The sequence below is a fragment of the Melopsittacus undulatus genome, chromosome 1 (assembly GCF_012275295.1).
Source record: "Melopsittacus undulatus isolate bMelUnd1 chromosome 1, bMelUnd1.mat.Z, whole genome shotgun sequence".
Lineage (NCBI taxonomy): Eukaryota > Metazoa > Chordata > Aves > Psittaciformes > Psittaculidae > Melopsittacus > Melopsittacus undulatus.
The window spans coordinates 114831563-114840719 of record NC_047527.1 but is presented as its reverse complement, the minus strand read 5'-3'; the positions used below and the strand labels follow the sequence as shown (position 1 = coordinate 114840719).

General features: G+C 41.4%; 1 protein-coding gene across 1 annotated transcript in view; it reads left to right on the top strand.

The window, feature by feature from the left end:
- Window positions 1-1747: 1747 nt before the first annotated feature.
- MYO3A (myosin IIIA) overlaps window positions 1748-9157 on the top strand; it is a 116412-nt gene continuing 109002 nt past the window's right edge. The window contains exon 1 of the mRNA XM_031052492.2: window positions 1748-1851. The gene's annotated coding sequence lies outside the window, so the exon portion shown is untranslated. The remainder of the gene's footprint in view (window positions 1852-9157) is intronic.

Genomic DNA, 9157 nt, shown 5'->3' with positions numbered 1-9157 from the left:
CAATCCTATTTATATAACCTAGTGCATTAGTAATGTCAAGAGTGATATTTGTTTAATGGGTAAGTTTTCCAGTGCTAGACTCCTGATTACATAAACCTTCAGGGGCTATGGAGAAAAAAACAGCTGTAAAGAAATACAGTTTATTTATTGTTGTTCACTTGGATTGCGCATAGTGTAGGCACTGCTACTCCAGGACTTAACGGAGACCCTCCTGATTCAAAAGTATTTTACAAAAGAACATAAAGTGCCAAACCTGAAACCTCTAAGCAGTCAGTAGGGGAACTGCCGCATTAACAACATGACCCATGTGACCAGTGTTACCACGTGACTGGTGTTTATTGCTTAGTTTAGTTTCTTAATCCCACAGTTTTCAAGGCAGCTTTTTGACTATGAGAGATCTGTTCTGCAAATTTGGACATGGCAGTTCTACACCTCCAAATCTTTACCTGAACACATTCTCAAGATTGGTGCTTTACGTTACGCCCAGGTATGCAGAAAGCTGCAATTCTCACATGTCCCACTGTCTTCTTACTAGTTCACATCACTGAAAATCCTTTAAGGTTCTTTTGGTGATCAGTATGTTCCAAGGAAGGGATAAGTGTACTCTCTAAGTAACTGCTGACACTAGAAGCCATTTTGTAGCACAGATCTTCTCTGCACTTATCACTTGGCCCCTGATCTTCACTCCTGCAATTTTTAGAACACATGTGGAAGGGTTTAATTCCAGAATTTCCAATAGCTCTTTCCCTTATATTTTATTTAAAAACAAAAAGTTAAGAACCCTTTTTAAAAACTGAGTTTGAGATACAAGTTCAAATTGTGTCTGACTTAGGACTTTCTTAGATGGAAAACAATACCTGCAAAACCTTATAACTTTGCTACCTCAAACCCTGTGGAGTAGAAACAGCTGTGAAATTTGAACACAATGCCTTGCATATGTTTGCTTGGTTTTGTTGTGATTTCATTTTTTCCCTATGAATCCCTTTTTTTTCCTATGAATGAGTTAGGCTACCAACATTTAAAGGCACTACTTTCATGCTAGATGTGCAACTCCTGGGTTTAATAACAGGGGCTGATAGTGAAATTTAAGTGAAGAACTGTCACTTTTCTAAATCACTCCTGCTTCCTTCCTGCTTTTTGATTACTATAACACTCACTGGTGTTTATGGACTTCTTGAGACAGTGAAGAAAGGTTTGGAGGGGGGATTTTCAAAATTCTTTTGATTGCAGTTTTAATTGGATTCATTAATTACCATATAATTTTTAACTATTTTCCTGTTTGTCAAATGTTCTGTATTACACTTGCAACTAAAAGAACCTGAAAACCACATTCTCCAAATTTCAAGTAATACAAGCAGTTCTTCGTTAGGAACTGGGTTAGGTCACACGGCATGAAAGAGCTGTTAAATAGTCACAACTTTCCATCTGTGCTGATCTGGGTTGGATGTGAAAGGTTTTGTATCCTATTAACAATCTCCTGAGCTAGCCAGCCCCTTAAATGTGATTACGAGGATCACACATCTAAGACCTTCAAAAGGGGTTATGGAGTTCTTTTGATCAACTAAAGAAAATACCTGGCAAAGCTCAGGGTTGTTTCAGAGAAATCTTTGCATTCAATAAGTAACTCATGCTTTTGGACATACTTGGTATTTCATTATGGTGGATACCATTTATGACTAAGCTAGCTGTAGGCAAACTCTGTGGTGGTTTTCCTAGAGGATATTTACTCAGGTGTCACAGGAAGTATTGTTTCCCTGTAATAAACACCCAAAGGGGAGGAGTTCCTCTTATTTGCTACAGGCTGTGCTCAGTTAAGCAGCTAGGGAGGTCAAAAAGCAGTTCCCCAGAGAGGTAAGTTCTTTAATTTCTATAGTGGTGATCTCTCTTCTGCTAGTTAAACATGTTTGTTTATTTTCTTAAATTATTATTTTTGTATCTGCTGATCTTTGTCTATGTTATTTGCATATGTCCATGATTGTCTATGTTATTTGCATATGTCCATAATTAGCCATCAAAACACCTCCTCATGCATAGAATAGTATTAAAGCTCAATAACAAAGAAAAGAAAATACATGAAAAGAGAGAATATGTTCCTTACGTTCTACAAGCTCTCCATGCCTGAGCTCTGCCCAGGATTCACAGCCTAGCAGCAGGAGGAGCTGCTTTTGTAGGCGGTTCCACAGTGTCCAGTACAGCAGGATTCTGACTTTATTTGGATGTAGTAAGGACTTCCACAATACAGCAAGTATTTTATTAAGTAAATTATAATATTAATTTTAGTGCCTTAATCACAAGAGCACCTTCTTTTTCTTTTCATCACTAGAAGCTTCTCAGAATGTAAAAGTGAGTTTATCAGTTCTGAAGTAAGAAAGGTCCATGTTACTTACTTATGCTTCTGGTCTATTATACTGCAATGATAAGTTAGACTTACTTATCTACTTAAAAGATAGTGTAGTATAAGACACTGTCTTGTGGCATTAAGCACAACTTAACCTCATACCAGATACAACTGAAGATGATCACTATCTTCTACTAGATGTCAATAAATAATACTTGTCCTTAATTATTTCAAACTTATTTTGGAAGAAAAGGTACATATACCCCCATTCACTCAAGAACTTTTAAAACTTACCTGGAAGGCTTCTGACAGAAAAGCAAGGCAATGAATTTGAGGAAAAAGAGAGGCAAAAGCCATGGCATGTTGATACGGAGAAAGAACATGAGGAGGTAAAAATAAATGAAGATATGTGGCTAGGCTGTGTGACGCTGAATGTCAATTAATCACTCCACATCTCAGCTTTTCTGCAAAACCAGTGTCTATTTGACATGTAAATTGTCATTCACTAAGGGCTGCAACTCCTTGTTTGTTTGAACAATGCCTACCTTCATAGACCTCAAGAGCTGGCTGTGAGTTTTACTTGTTTAAACTAGGATCCTTTCTGCAGCAATGGGCAGTTATTACTTACACATCATTTGGGATCATCTGAATGAAACAGATACTAGTTTTGGAGAGTTTCAAAGACCAGTTAACCTGAACAATTAATTAATGCAGAAGATTGGAGTGTCTAAAACACTTCACTCCAAATGGACTCAGATGAGTCACATCATGGATTTTGCCTTTAAGGCCCTCTGACAGAAGGAATCTTACATCTTCAGAGCTAAGGGAGAGTGACTTTAGCATGTAGGTATCAAGAAGCAGACAAGGCAGGTAGGAGTGGGATTATTTTAAAACAGCACTGCTAGGAGTGGAAGGGGATCTGTGAACTAATTACTGAAGTTATTGTCACTTCTGACTTTAAGATTGTTAACTTATTGTCTAAACATTTCTCAGCTCCTTGCTTCAGGCCTCAGATGCATGCCAGCTCTGCCTCGGAGAAGAGGTATGAGGGTCCACCATCCCTTTTTTGTACCTGGGTTTCCACTAGAGGCTTCTAGCCTTTCATCATGGTGCACTCTGGTTAAACTTCTGCCTGTAACCTGCCGTCCAGCCAAACACACAACTGAAAGACAGTGGGTTCTAAGCACTCAAACACAACTGAAATCAATGAGTGCCTTGCTCAAGGAGGGGGAAGCTTTGCACAGTGCTGTTCATGTAGCAGTGCAAGCCTAAAAGATATGGATGTTTTTACAACTGAGGCCCTATTCTCCTAGTGCTTCCAGTCCCAGTTAGTAAAATGGGATTATAAAACTAGGAAGCTCATTTTGGTTTTTTATGGGGGAGGAGGAATGATTATGAAGGGACAGAACATCCAGCTGAAAGGAGTTAATAAAGCCTATATGGCACCTTAAACTTTTACTCATTAATTCCTATGTGCATAATGCTGCACACAGTCTAGAAATGTTAATTTTTATACAGTAAAGAAGCAGTCATTTGATGGAGGGAATTAAGAAGGCGTCTTGTCAGCATAAATATCTGGCTTGTGGTGTTTGCAGTTTAAGAATATGTAAGTTTCTATTGATTATTTTCCCACAGCAAGGAATTTTATAAGGCTTCTTATCCATGTGATTTATTTGATGTCAGGATTGGGTCAAGCAGCCTTTCCCATCACAGATATATTAATGTGGGAAGGCTGTACATGAACTACTTGGTCTCTGCACTGATTTCATGAAAGACATATAATAGAGATGGCTTGGAAATAATTCCCCTACTGTCAGACCTATCTGAAAACAAAACCCAGGTTCAAACATTATGGGAAAAATGGAACAAGATAAACTCCGTGTGACAGGAGAAGTCTCCAATGGAGGCATGCATTCCCTGGTGCTGATTAAGTTTGGCTACTTTTTTTTTGCAGTGGAAGTGCTAAGCATCCTCCAAGGAAAACATAAGAAGCATAGTTAAAGCCTGGCTCGTATATTAGCAGCTGTACTAGAAAAAACATTAATTTCCCAACTTTTTGAATACTTTATCTTGCAACTTCACCCTGCTATCTTGTATTATGTTGTGGTGCCGCTTTGCAGCTACCCGTTTGCAACAGGCACTAACGTGAGCGCTTTGCACGCACCAGGTCTCAAGTATTTTTAGCGGCGCAGGTAAGCCTCCCGGGAAGCCCGCGGCCCACAGCCGCAGTGTAATCCCCGACGGGCGGATCGGCCCTTATGCCTGTGGTCGCGCTCCGTACGCAGACAGCCCCGGAGTCCCCGGCTGAGTTGTAGCCTTGCCGGGCTCGGCTGCGAGCTCAGCATCCGCCCGTCCCCCTGCCTCGAAGGGAGGACGGGCAGCCCGGCGTCCCCGCTGTGCCCTGCCGTGCCCTGCCCTTCCCGGGGCGGACCGAGCTCTCCCGGCTTTGCGGCGCTTGCCGGGATTAGCGGGGCAAACCTCTCATCCGCCGTTGACCCCGGGCCGGGACTGCGGCCGGGCCAGGGCCGTCCGGAGCAGGAGGGCGAATCCGAGGCACGACTGCAGGAGGTGTCCGGCCCCAGCCCCCTCGGCAGCGCTGGCTCTGCGGGGACAGGAGGTTCCGCTGCGGGTAATCCCCTTCCCGGGATCGGTGGGCAGGGCAGGAGGGGGATTCCTGTAGGCGCAGCGTGACTGGCGGCTCCGCCGCTGCTGAGCAACCACGGCTCGCCAAGGGGCCTCGGAGCAACCCAGCCCTCGGAAAACGACGGGCAGGCAGGACAGATACGACGGTGCCTCGCGCTGCCGCTCCTCTGCCGGGCCGGGCGCTCCAGGCAGCGGCGGGGCGTGCGTGCGGGGCCGAGTACACAGCGAGTGGGTCCCGTCCCCGGGAGGCGTGTGGAGGGAGCGGGTTGGTACTGCCTTGTCCCTGTCCTCTGGGCTCACTCGTTCAGGCCCCGGGGCGGATCCTGCTTCTTTCTACTTTTTAAGTTGTTTCTTTTTTTCTGAAGGAGAAACGTATATAATCTTACTGTGCTCAACAGGGTCCCGGGGTACACACATACCCCGTAACTTCTTGCCTGCTAATGTTAAGTGCTGGCAAGTTTTCTTATTGTCTAATGCCTTGCTTATCATGCCATCAAACGACTATATCGTCTTCATTGCAAGCCCTGCCAAAGCTCATTGATAAGCTTCTAAATTAATTTTGAGTTGCCACTTAGCTGCTGTTTGAAGTTGTGAGACATAGGGAGTGAGCGAGATTGCACCGTATTGATTTTTATAGCCATATAAAATTTTACTGTGTTAAAATAGGAAAATTAAGTGATGCTTTAGCTTTGAATGCTATGTTCTTTGCTAGTATATCGATCTAGTGTGTAGCCATTGAAAAATTATTCTCATCACTTGCAACGCCTCTCTTCTGGGAGCCACAAAATGAGCTGGGTATGCTTCGGTTCATGGTTTGCTAATGTCAGTTCATTACTTCTGGTGGCACAAGATCCAAATATAATTTGATAATGAACCATTCCCCCTTCCATTATTAATCTTGTTTTCATGATGGTAATGTGCCTGCATAAATATTTTCTGTTTGATGACAATTGAAACAAAAATCCTTAGCTCCAATTTGTTGTCAAAATATTAGAGCTTTTAGCATAGACTACAGTAATTTAATTCACCTTTTTGTCCCCATGTTCTTTTTGTAGCCTCTTCCTAGAGCTAAAGATTGGCTGCAAATACGGGGTTGTTGTGCTGTTGTCATAGAATCATAGAATAGTTAGGATTGGAAAGGACCTCAAGATCATCTAGTTCCAACCCCCCTGCCATGGGCAGGGACACCATGTTTGAGCTCTGAAGGATTGTTGCCCTTGTGCGCAAGATTAGATTGATGCTTACAGCCCTTGCTGATTCTTTACCTTAAAAAAACCTGTCCTCCAATGGAGTTTCCTGAGAACAGTAAACCTCAGCATACAGTAGGACTTCTATTGCAGGGCATGGAGGGGAATGGAAGAAAACCAGAGTGGAACCTCACACTGATATAGATCTCTTCCAGCAATGGCCTCCTGAAGAGCAGAGAGTGAAGAGCTGGAGCCCTCCCATAAGCAGGCTGACCAGTTCAGTTAGCAGCAAGTCAAAATGTCAAGATTAGCTGAATAATAATCAGCAGATGAAATGTCAGTATGGACACCCAATATGCATTTATCAATAGGAGGAGATCAGGTACCGACACCACACAGTTCTGTTTCTCGACTGCATGTAGAAGTTTTCAGAGGTCAAGGAGTCCAGAGGCATCAAGTTTCTCTAAAAGCTGTCTTGCTTAGTTAGGAAAGTTCTTTTGGATACCAGTCAGCAAAGAGGAAAAGTGTTTTTAGAAACAAAAGAAACAGTTACCCAGTCCTTCAAAGAGTGAACACTTAAAAGGTGCCCTCAAATATGGACCATTTTTTTCCCTTGAGCAGCCCTAAGGTTAACATGTATATTTTGAATTGTGCCTGGAAAATACATTGTCGGAGGTAAAGTTAAATTTATCACCACTTCTTGCCTCCAAATACTTTAAAGTAACAATTCCTTTCTACCATTACATTAATTTAGTGTTCACTTGCTGGGTTCAAAGTTTGCTTGGCAATGTCATTGCATGGTTCTTGCCTTTTCTGTGCATCATTAGACAGTGTCCAAGTTGCCTGCCAACTTTCAAGTGATGGGATGTGACTAGCTTGAAGTTTCCATGACTGTAGCATGGATCTCGTACTAATTTTGTCAGTTGTCAAGGTATAACTTTGTTTCCAGCAATAAGGTGAGTAGGCTAGGATTCATTTCACCTAACATGTCTACTCCTGAAGCTGTATAACTAGTTCCCTGTTGTAGTCAATGGAAATTTAGCCAGGGTAATCATTAGAGTCTGGAGAGCAAGTCTTCTTATGCTACGGGATGTGCTAACCAGATCAGGTAAATCAATTTTTGATTGCTTTGGCTAACTAGAATGGGATTATGATATCTAGCTTAGGTTCCAATAGGTATATTGTACACATATCAAGTTAGGTGAATTTCAGGTCCTGTGTCTTTCTTATTTGTATAAGCACACAAGTAGACTGGCTGCTAGAGAAGGTGATCGATTTTCATTCTTCATCTACCATAACTGGGGCTAAAGAAGGTTTTATTTTCTCTCTGAAAAGTTTCTTGCAGATGGGAAAAACAATTACTCAGTTCTGGGAAAACACTGGGGAATGTGTAGAGTGGAAAGTGGTAAACAAACTGGTACACAATCAAAGAAGATAATACAGATAGATACATGGATAATATATAAGTTATGTAATTGTGCAGATTTATATTTTTGTTCGTGTTTTAGAGTAAAATTATAATGCTGAATGCATTTGGCTTTTGAAAAATGAAGTAAAAAAAAAAACAAACCCAAAATTGTGTTCATAGCACTTGATTTTAATTAATTGCCAACCTAGATAATCTGGTCACACTGACCTTAGATTTGTCTGTACTTCCCATTCAGATATATGTTTTATCATAATTGAAATCAGAGGCCAAATATCCCCCAGAATTAAGTGGGGGTGGTACTGTGATTTCCAGTGCAAAACTTACTATTTGAATGATGGATGAGAAAGTATGCTGCCTAAGTGGCTCATTATAGCTACATTTATACTAGCTCAGGATCTGAGCTGCAATCCATGTTCATGGTTGAATAATAAAATTATTTGTACATTTATCCAAAAGGTGGTAGGTATTAGTATGATGAATGGTGTATGTAGCCTCATGCTCTTGGATTATCTGAAGGATTCAATGCAGCAACCTTTAACTTTCTTATTAAGTACTTGTCAGTGTGGCATAAACTCATGAATTAAGAGGAAATGTATTGTGGGATTTTATTGTGCTATTGCATTAAGTATTTCAAGGCCCCACTGTGCTTTGTGATTAGTACCAGACCAAAGAACTTATAAACCACATATTGTATAAAGGCATCAGGTGGTGAACAAGTCAGGTGAGAAGGGTTTTTTTCTTTGATGTAACAAGCCTCTGCAGTCTCTACATAAACATTGCCTGCAATTTCTTTTTCTTTTTTTTTTTTTAGGGTGATTTTTTTCTGACATCCATTAGGCAGGAGGTTTAAGTTTCAGAATCTGAAGGAGTGCAGATGTCACCTCTACAGAGGTAACAGACCCAATAGGCAATGTAAACCAGTGTTGCTGGCTCCTGTGACACATGTGAAGATGTCTGGCAAATTACAGGGTAAGGTATGTGCACGTATGTCAGGTTAAACTCAAGTAGTCTTTGAAATGAGAAGCGGGGAGTGGTGTGGATAAATAAAAGAAATCAAAGATAACCTTGGTAGGTGTGTTTTGAAATGAACCAAGGCAGTCCTGATTCTAATTTTCAAGACAAGAAGAATGTGGTATTCAGGAGACAAGATACTGATGGGAACCTGAAGGCTGGATTCATTTTAATAATATATGAATAGGTATCTGCTTTGGTAATCATGTTGGCTCCCTTTATGGAGAAGGATGAATGACATGAGGCAAGGTTTTATCAGCTCCTTATGGAAGAAATAGAGAGAAGCTTCAAACTTAGGTGGTATAACAGCAATAAAAATATTGGATTGATGTGTAATATTCCATGTGAAATTCAGGTTCCATTGTGCTTGCAACCCAGCCTGCAGAACAAAACCTATTGCTTATTCCTTCTTGACTCTGTTGTCTGTAATGCTCTATGGCCTTGACCATAAAGCCCTCAAGAGTGCAGTTAGCATGAGACTTAGGTTTTGGGTGTGATAAATGAGCTTCACTAACTTACCTTTGCAGTGATCTGATAGCACACAGGAGA